We start from the raw sequence: 10,871 nt of genomic DNA on the forward strand, positions 1-10,871 counted from the left end.
AGAGAAGCAGTGATGCCTGAAATGGAGCCAGAGATGATGACGTGGAGCAATGGAGCAGCTGGAGACTTTAGATCCAGAGAGGGAGAGTGACTGTGTACTGAAGACCTGGTGGGGCACAGGGGAAGGATTGCATGGAGGGGATTGTAACCATGGCAATGAGACAATATACGATAGAATGAATGTGGAAAAAAAAAATAGCATGTAAAAATAATGCTTCTTTTTAATATGGAAAAACATTCATCATCACTCATTATAAAATATATACAAACTCACTTCATCTGCTTTTACAAAAAAAAAAAGGTATGTAGCCTTGGAAATCCTACACAGAGCCTCTATGAGTCACACCCACCACTATCTATGTGTATATACCACTGGGACTCCTGGTGTGGTACCAGGATCAGCACTGGACTGCAAATCACCAGGCAGTTCAAACCCACCAGCTGTTCCTTGGAAACTTTATGCAAGGTTGCTATGAGTAGGAACCAACTCAATGGCACTTAACAACAACAATATACCATTGATTGTAAGGCTAAAGAGATCAAAGGTAATATTTATCAGATAAGTTTCAATGAAGTTGTGGGAGAAGAAGCAAACTGCTGAGGGCTGAGGAGTAGGAGGGGAATAAATGAAGTATTCTTCTAAAAGAAACAAAGTAATAGGTGGAAGAGAAGTTATTTTTATTGTTGTATTTTGTTTTAGATAAGGAAAACTTGAGATTCTGATGAGGAGCTAGTAGAGAGTTCAAGATTGAGGAAGCGAGAGAGATCAAAACAGCCAGGTACTTGAGAAACAGGTTAGAAAATGCAAGGCTTGGGTGAAATTTTGGGTAGGATGCAGAGCCTCTTGCACTTCTACAATAGAAAGGACAGATGGGTGCTAATTCAAATTGAAGGGTGGTGAAAATGTTGAGTAGCTCTCATATTATGGTGTCTATTTTCATGTTCAAAGTGGTGGGGTCAGAATTTGGGAGAAGTGGCAAGTGCTTGAAATCATTACTGAGGATAGCAGTCTAAGAAAGTTTCACAGGACTGGTAAGCAGTATGAAAGCCCAGTGGATGAAGGTGACCGTGTATCAGTGTGAGGCTGGATGATTTTCCCTAACAACTTCTAGCAGCCCCATTGGAGATACAGAGAAAGCTAAACAACCAGACCTGGGGTTTTGTCTAGTGAACATAACAGACCAACAAGAAAATTGTGGAAGACATGGAGTGTAGAAACTAAGTTGGATGGATACAGAAGGAAAAGCGGAAAGGGCAGATAGAGAGGGAATGTGTCTATGGGATAGAGACTCTGATAAGGAAAAATCATGTGATTTGAGAAGATGGAGGTGACACAGCAGAAAGACTGGCGATTGTGGTCAGAAAGGACGATGTCTGAGTGGTGATTGCAGAAATGGAGTCGTTCCAAGGGGTGACTGGCCACAAGAGTGGCAAAAGGGAGTGCTTTAATTAATTATAGTCAAGAGAATAAGTTCTCCCAAAAAAGGGGCCATGTCTTATTCATCTTCATAATGCTAGTAGTGCTGAAAGTATCATACGGATGGTGTTTCCAATGAATCCCTGGTGGGTGCAATAGTTAACATGCTCAGCTACTAACTAAATGTTGGTGGTTCAAGTCTACATAAAGGCTCCTTAGAAGAAGGACCTGATGATTTAATTCTGAGAAAATAGGTCATTGAAACCCCTATGAGCACAGTTCTAGTCTGGCAGACATGGCAGACATGAGTGGAAATCAGCTCAACAGCAGCTGGGGTTTTTTATGATGTTTAAGATATGATAATACTCAGAGGGCTGGAGCTTAGAGCAAAGCACCCAGCTGATGTGACATGAGGGGAGACTCACAAGAACACCCAAATTTCTAGATAGTACCCATTCAACCTAGCTTCAATTTCTTAACAATCAGAACTCTACTAGAGGAAGATTTAAAAAAAAAATCTTCATTATAAAAGAAACAAATTTAAATTGCTACAATTTGATGAACTTGAACTATATTTATGGATGTAGTAGCTCAAAATATCAACTGAAAGGGTAGGAGTATTCATATCCGAAATCAATCCAAAAACACTCTGTATACAGTGTAGATAGGGATGGGCAATTTAGACACTGGCTACCTAAAATGGGGTGGAGGTGGTGCTAAAAAGGCATAGAGTGACTGGCTTACATATTTTCAAGAGGGTGTTTAGTTTCAGAGTGTGCAGGGAAAGGTAGAATCCCCACTGAATAGTTCTCATCTTGTCTAGACGCATTTGGTAAAAGGAGATGGGGATAAAATTCTTATGGTTCAATAGTAAGTAATTGTTATCATGACTAATTGTGACTGTCACAACTGTAAAAGTAGAAGTTTTGTAACAAAAAGAGGCAAGTAGTTAATCTTATACTCCAGAAACAGAGAAGCCTAGAACCATCAAGGGAGAAGAGCATGAGCAGAATGTGGGACCCTAGCCAGAGAAGCAGCGAAACCACAGATGCAGAGATGAGGGCATGGAGAGATAGAGCAGCTGAGGACTCTAGACTCATGGAAAGAGAAAGACTATATGCTGGCAGCCATGTCCTGGTGGCCAGAAGGCAGGCTTGCAGAGTGTGTCCTTTGATTGTTTAAATGATTCCTGAATGTCTTTGTGTACATTACCCCTTCCCTCCCCCACAAAAAAAGAAAAACAAAGAGACTAGAAGCAAATATTGTTGAATGATGATGCATAGAGAAGACTGTAATCATTGCAATGAAATGATGAGTGTAAAACTGATGTTCCCCCATGTAAACTATCACTCAATTCACAATAAAAAATTAAAAAAAAAAAAAAAAGATATGATGATGCTAAACTGATACGGATGGCCCCTGTGTGGCGAACCCATTGGGGGAGCTATATTTGAACACATGTCTCAGGGAACCAATAACACAAACTCCAGCAGGATTGCCCATCCCCGTTGCAGCACCCGACTCTTTATCAGTAAATGCTGCCAGTTAGATGTCCCAGTCTTAATGTACACATGCACACACCCAGTCAGTGATTCCTATTGGATTATCAGTTAATCAGAGATTCAATGGCAGCAGTAGAAGTTAGGAAGGAAAGACAGAGGAGGAAGGGGGCAAACTCACACTTCCTATACCTCAACCATGGTCTCTCCCTGAGCTGGGTGCTTTCACACGTGGGCTCATTTTTTTAAAAACAATGCTGAGAATTAAGTGGCTCTGTCCTCATTGTAAACAATGAAGACACTGGGTCAGGAAGTTGAGTAACATCCGCGGGCATGGTTAGGAGGAGGATTCTTACGTTGGTCTTTCTGGCCTTTCCTTTAAATGTCCCCTGGAATCCTTCACTCAGTGATAATGCAGCCTGCTTGTTGAGTGCTGCTAGGTAGCACAGGAGAATCAGAGATGGACAAGTGTGTGGCTTCCTTGTAAGAGATTACAGTCTGCAGGGGAGGATAAGAAACCCCTGGTCAGTCCCTGCCGGATAAACCTTTCCTTGGAAACCCACACAGCGTTGTTAAGAGTCAGAATTGATCTTATAGCAATTAACTGACCAGGAGGATTGTTGACTAGGCAAGACAAGATTCAAAGGTTTTTACTGGAGATTGAGGTGATACGTTGTTTGCTTGTTTGTAATATTTAGGATTGTTTGCTTTCTGACTAAGTAGGAATAAATTTCTCTATCCTAGGGCAAAGTGATCCAGAGTGGAATCTTTCACACTTTTAAAACAGAATATCCTACTGTGGAAAACTGTGCAATGCTTTCTTAACAATTTGGAAACAGCAGTATTGTGTGACACAGCCATCCCTCTGCTTGGTGCATATCCTCAAGAAATAAGAGCCATGACACAAACAGATACATGCACACTCATGCTCAATGCAGCACTTTCACAAGAGCAAAAACATGAAGACAGCCTAAATACCCATCGATGGAAGAATAGATAAACAAACTTTAGTAATACACACAGTGGAATACTATGCAGCATTAAAGATAATGATAAATTTGCAAGACACTTCACAATATGGATGGACCTGGAAGATATTAAGCTGAGTGAAATTAGTCAATCACAAAAGGACAAATATTGCATAAGACTGCTATTATTAAAAAAAAACTCTTTCTTTGATGGTTACCAGAGGTAGGCGGGAGGGGAAAGTAATTCACTGACTAGAGGGTTGATGTTGTTAACTGCCATTGAATCAGTTTTGACTTTAAGCGACCCTGTAAAGTGTTTCTGAGGAGACGCTGGTGGTTTTGAACCAGTGATCTTGAAGGTAACAATCCAATGCTTATTCTACAGTGCCACATCAGGACTGGTTGTTGTTGTTAAGTGCCGTCAAGTCGATTCCAACCCATAGCAACCCTGTATAGGGTTTCCAAGGAGCAGCTAGTGAGCTTGAACCACTGATGTTGCAGCTCAAATGACTTCGCAGTCTGACGCATTAGCCCTGGACACGTGTTAACATGGATGATTTGTTGTTGTTGTTGTTAAGTGCCTTCGAGTCGGAGCCGACCCATAGCGACCCTGTACAGGGTTTCCGAGGGTGTAAATCCTTACGGGAGTAGAAAGCCTCATCTTTCTCCCGCGGAGCGGCTGGTATAGAGAAGGCAATATACAAGAAGGAGATTGGCAGAAGAATGATGAAGGCAGGTGAAGACACAGAAAGGAATGCAGAGGTTAAAGAGAATGGAGGTAACTACTGTAACAACAGTGTTCCACAGGGAAATATATGGATGGATACATAGGCTGAATGGATATGAAAGGGAGACTGGGAGTATACCCACAAATATATAACGGTTTGACAGAGGGCATTTGTACATGGGGACCAATGGCTGCAAACACATCTATGAACGTGGTAGAGCATATAGAGAGCAAAATTATGAAAACTTCTTAAGATATCACCAAATACTTAGAGGCAATGAGTTATTGGGTCTTGGGGCTCAGTACCAGAGTCTCAGGGGACATCATGGTCAATCGGCATACCATATTCCTCAAAGACAATGTTCTACATCCTACTTTAGTGAGTAACGACTGGGATCTTCAAAGTTCATGAGTGGCCATCTAAGGTGCAACTTGGTCTCTCCACATGCTAAGGAAAGAAGAAGATGAAAATTGAAGACACTTGGAATCAATTAGTCCAGCAGATGAATGGACCACATGAACATCAGTCTCCATGGCCCTGAGAGACCAGAAACACTAGATGGTGCCCAGCTACCACAACCAACTGATCTGAAAGAGATCATACTAGAAGATCCTGGATATAGTGGGGGGAAATGTGGAACAAAACTCAAAATTATAAATAAAGATTGGGCTTACTGGTCAGAAAGAGATTGGAGGAACCCAAGACTATGTCCCTTGGCAATCTTTCAGGTCTCAAACTAAACTCACCCTTGTTGCCCAGTTTTCAACCTAAAACAGCAGATAGATATACAGGGGGGAACAATAAAACTACAAAGGTATGCTCACCATGGAATGATCAACCATTCAAGATCAAAAGGGCAACATTTACCTAAGGATAAAGTTCAGAAGGGTTGGGAAGGAGGGCAAAATAGATGTAAGAACCATAGGGAGGAAGTGGGGTAACTGTTGTTGTGTGGAGGGCATAGTTGTCATTGAAAGAAAAATTGAGAGCTTATCCCCTCCTTGATTCCAGCTCCACCTATAACCATTTAGTCAGTCCACTGTCAGAGAAAACAGAAAGAGGCTAACTCCTAGTGACCGAGCTGAGCAAGTTCTGCTGAAGAGGAGAGCCCTAAGCAGATTCAAAAATTCCAGAGTCCTGGGTTTTCCAGAAAGCAGAAAGGGGCACCATGACTCTCTCCATTTAAACACCCAGAAGTGTTGGGGAAGTGCTCTAGCCAGAAGGTGGACGTCTGCATTGGGGCCCAGGTGCTACCTGAGCTGGCTAGTAACCCCGGAAAGTCCCAGAGCATCTTCTGACTGTTTTCCTTAGCTATAAACCAGCCTCAGAGCTTGGTCAAAAGAGAGTTGGGGTCTTGGTTGCCTTTATACCTCTGTGGAGTAAGACTTTCTGTTGCAGAAGGTCATTCTCTTGGCTAGAAAAGTCATTTGAGACAGAACTCCCATGCGGAAGTAAGCGAGGGCGAGAAACTTGCCCAGTCATTAAGATCAGTACAATCTAGTGAGCAGATCATAGGAGTCTGAGCCTCCCACCTAAAGGCACTGAACTAAATGATTCTAATATACTTTCTAGAGGTACATTCTTTGGGAAACAATGAATAAAACTTAATGCAGGAATCAACAAGTAGAGACTTGTAAGGAAATAACTCACTTCATCCATCTCCACCAGCCATTTTTAATCAGTAACAGTGGCGTCATTCTCACATCCAGGAAGGGAGACCAGGATTAGATTCTTGGTCAATTTCACCTCATGAACAACCATTACTCAGATACCAGTGGAGGCTTACACTTGCTATGATGCTGAATACACTTCCACAGAGGTCCTAGATAAGACAAACTAAGAAGGATGACCTGGCAATGTACCTCTGAAAAGCAGCCAACAAAAACCCCATGGTTTACAAAGGTCTGATTCACAACCAATCATGGAAATGGCCCAGGATTGAGCAACGTTTTGTTCCACTGTGCATGGACAGGGTTGCCATGAGTTGAGGGCCAACTCTATCAGCTAACAACAGTCATCCTGGTTTGAGGGTGCTGGTTATGCACTGTGGAGTCGGTTCCAACTCATAGCAACCCTGTACAGTGTTTCTGAGGCTGTAAATCTTTACAGGAGCAGAAAGCCTCATCTTTCTCCCATGGAACAGCTGGTAGTTTCGAACTGCTGACCTTGAGGTTAGCAGCTCAATTCATAACCACTATGCTACCAGAGCACCTTACTTCGAATAAAAAGAGAAGAAGCCTGCTCTGATTGAATTAGTGGAGAGAAATTTCAGTAAGCAAGTAAATGGATAGGATAGTCTATCAGATGTTGCTGTTGTTAAGTGACATCAAATCAGTTCTGACTCCTAGGGACCTAGTATAGGATTTCCAAGAAGTGGCTGGTGAGTTTGAACCACTGACCTTGCAGTTAGCAGTCAAGAGCTTATCCTATAGCGCCACACCAGGACTCCACCGTGAGAAGAAATACATACAAGATACATGCTAAAGAGTGTCTGGATTTTTTTTTTTTTTTTTTTAAAGAGTGGCTGGGATTAGACGGAGGGAATTAGAGTCTGGTGAGGTGTTAGGGGAGACTTTAATGATAAAAGGATAAACCTGAGTAACTAGGAGCCAGGTTGCAGTGGTCAAGGATTGGAATACATGCTGTAGGTGGGGTGAGCAAAAAGGAAGTGCTGAGAGATGAGAACTGAGAGGGGCCTTGTAGGCTGTGGGAAGTCATCAAAAAAAAAAAAAAAAAAAAAAAGGAACATTACAGTGGGGGTGTGCTAAGGGACTTCTATCTCAAACCCAGAGAAATGGAGGAACCTTTTCCCAGAAGAGGGATGTTGCGCACCATCCCAGGCAAATAATGTGCTCTCCAGTCTGAGTGTCTTTCAACCATGGACAAAAGGGCCTGGGAAGGCACAATGGTAGGTAGCCCAGTGGACAACAAATCAGGTTAGCCACACTAGGCAAGAGTGAGCCCCCCACCCCAGGCACTTCAGGGCCATGTCACTATCTCCCAAAGGGCACTCAAGAATGTACACACACAAACCCTTCATCTCATTCTTCAGTGGAGAACACCCCAACACCCATTTCTTTTTGCCTGTCTCTGCACAATAATACACCTTTCAGCTTACACGGATACCTGGGGAGAGGCAAGGTAAAGTTGGGTTACTGATAGGGAGACAGACCAGCATTATAAGTACATTAACTATAAACAGTGTGCCATGTTTCACTAGCAGTCACTTTGCTGTTTGTATAATGATAAATGAACACACTGTATCCCCTTCGTTGTGTCTCGTGACTTCTGAAAGTCCCAGGATGCTGCCTTCTAATCACCTTCCTTCTAGCTTCTCCCTCAGCCTACTACAACTGGGTCCATTCAAGTTGCTTGAACTGTCCTGAGCACCAGCTGTGTGCCTGGCACTCGTCTAGTTGATGGGGATGCTGCCCTACCCTCAGGAACCCTTCGTGTGACACAGCTCTGCTGGGCAAGGGCACGTGATAGCCCCTGACTGCTCCTGCCATGACGGGCCTGGCCAGGGAACATTTGTCTCACCTAAATCTCTGAGACCAACCTCCCGCTTTCCTGAAGGTTTCAAGATGATAGGTAAGAAGTCAACCGGCCAGGCTACTTACTCCCTAGCCCACAGTCCAGGCCCGCCTCCTCTGCTTGGCTCGGAAACTCTCAGTGTGGCAGGAACCAGCTCACTCCCACCTCCCTCCATGTCCCAGGGAGGGTTCCAGGAAGGTCCAAGGCTCAGATATCTAACAGAGACAGTTACCCCCACAGCCACCAACCTTGCTGGCACCAGCTTGACCACTCCCTAGGATAAAAGGCAGTAGAATTCCTTGCTCACAGGGCTCCAAGCTGGGAAGTGGAGAGTAACTAGCAGAATTGTCTTTGTTTCCAAGCTTCAATGACACCTCACCAGGACTCTAGCCACCAGTGTGGGCAGCCAAGACCAGCTGAGTTCTTTCTCACAGACCTTTCTTCATGGTAACGTGGCACTTGGCCTCATGTTTTTTCTGACTCCCAGGTTCTAGTTCTGATTTGCATGCCGTAAATCAACCCTTCAACAAGAGTTCACATTTTTCCAAAACCATATTTCTCTCTATTCTCTATCCTGGCCATGTCCCCAAGTGTGTGTGGAGTAAAGGTCATATTAGCACATGTAGGATGGAATTGGGACAGGAGCAGGTGGTTTCTCACCCAGGGGACAGTTTATGATGTTGTTGTTAAGAGTCATCTAATCAGTTCTGACTCATAGCGACCCTGTATAGAGTTTCAAACTGACCTTGTGATCTAGTGCTTTATCCCACAGCATCACACCAGGACTTCTGATGGTTTATAAGCCTGTAAAAACCATGTGGGGAGCCATCAAGACAAGCGATCAAGTCCCTTCAGGGCAAACCCCCTCCAAGATTGAAACCCAAAGGGAACACATGAGCAGACATATAAGCTTACTGGTGACCACACTGGTCTACTGGTAAATGGAAGAGGGGGAAGCCACCAATGAAAATATGGGCTGAGTTTGACCATGTTCCATAGATTCCTGTCGACCTTGAAATAAGAATAAAAAGAGAAAGGGATGGTTAGTCCAAACTTTGGGGAGACTTGGGAATTCCTGAGCCCATGGACAATGACTTAGCCATGGAGGACTAGAGCTGAGAGTGAAGCATCCAGCTGATATGAAGTGGGGGGAGATGCACAAGAACATCCAGACTTGCAGATAGTACCCATTTGACCTAGCTTCGATGGCTTGATGATCAAAACTCAACTAAAAGAAGATAAAGAAATTTGATAAATGAAGCAAGTGTAAATTGCTTCAGTTTGATGAACCTGATCTATACTTATGAATGTAGTAGCTAAAAATACCAACTGAGAGGGAAGGAGTCTCCATATCAAGGATCAAATCTATCCCCTCTGTACACAGGGCTGATAGGGACAAGCAACTTAGACATTGGCTACCTAAAACGGGACTGGGAGAAGGGAGGGAGGATTATGAAGGCAAGAAGTCACTGGCTTGAAAATTTTCAGGAGTGAGTTTAGTTTTAGAGTGTGCGGGGGAAGGTAGTATCCCTGCTGAATGGTTTTCATCTTGTCTAGATGGCTCTGGTAAAAGTAGATGGGGATAGGATTCATTTAATTCAATAGTGAGTAATTGTTATCATGAATGATTGTGACTGTCATAACTGTAAAGGTAGAAGTTGTGTAGCAAAAAGTGGGGAATAGTTGATCTGGCATTCCAGGAACAGAGGATACTAGAACCATCAAGAGACAAGAGCGTGAGTGGAACACGGGACTCGAACCAGAGAAGCAGCGACACCATAGATGGAAGCAGAGGTGATGGCTTGGAGAGATTGAACAACTGGGTACTCTAGATTCATGGAAAGAGAAAAGCTATGTGCTGGCAGCCAGGATGATGGCTTGCAGAGTGTGCCCTTTGGTTGTTTAAACGATTACATATCCATGCATGCTTTTGTGTACATAAAAAAAATTAAAAAAAAACAGGGAATAGAAGCAAATATTGTTAGCTGATGATGCATGGAGGGAATTGCAATCATTGCAATGAAACAAAATACGAGAGGTAGAGTACAAAACTGATGTTCTCCCATGTAAACTATCACTCAATTCATAATAAAAGTTTTTTAATAATAATGAAAAAATTATCCTGAAAAACAAAAAGATAAGCATTCAAGAAGCTCAATGAACCCCAGGAAGGATAGACCCTTAAAAGACAATCACCAAGACTTATAATAATCAAACTCTCCAAAATCAAAGATAAGGACAGGATCTTCAAAGCAGCTAGGGAAAAGAGAAATAAAACATACAAAGGCAAGGCAAATCAGATTAAGCTCGGATTTCTCAACAGAAACCATGCAGGCAAGAAGGCAATGGAAAGACATATATAAAACCCTGAAAGAAAAAACTCCCACCCAAGAATCTTCTACCCAGCAAATATGATGTCAATCAAATATGATGGTGTAATCAAAACATTCCAGGATAAGCAGAAGCTAAGGGATTTTGCCAAAGAAAACCCTGCTCTGAAAAACATCCTAAAGGAAATTCTGTGGACTAAGAACCAACAAGAAAAGACAACTACAGAATGATGTATGTGGCAGCATCAACCTGAACTCAGTTGACACATGGAAGAGTTAAGAACAGAATAAAATTATAAGAACAGAGGATCTGGGAGGTCAGTCTCTGATCAAAACAATTACAATGTGAAAGAAGGTAAACACAGAGGTGGGAAGGTCAGGTAGATTACTGGATAA

Source organism: Chrysochloris asiatica, unplaced genomic scaffold (assembly GCF_000296735.1).
Source record: "Chrysochloris asiatica unplaced genomic scaffold, ChrAsi1.0 scaffold00380, whole genome shotgun sequence".
In the NCBI taxonomy this organism is placed as follows: domain Eukaryota; kingdom Metazoa; phylum Chordata; class Mammalia; order Afrosoricida; family Chrysochloridae; genus Chrysochloris; species Chrysochloris asiatica.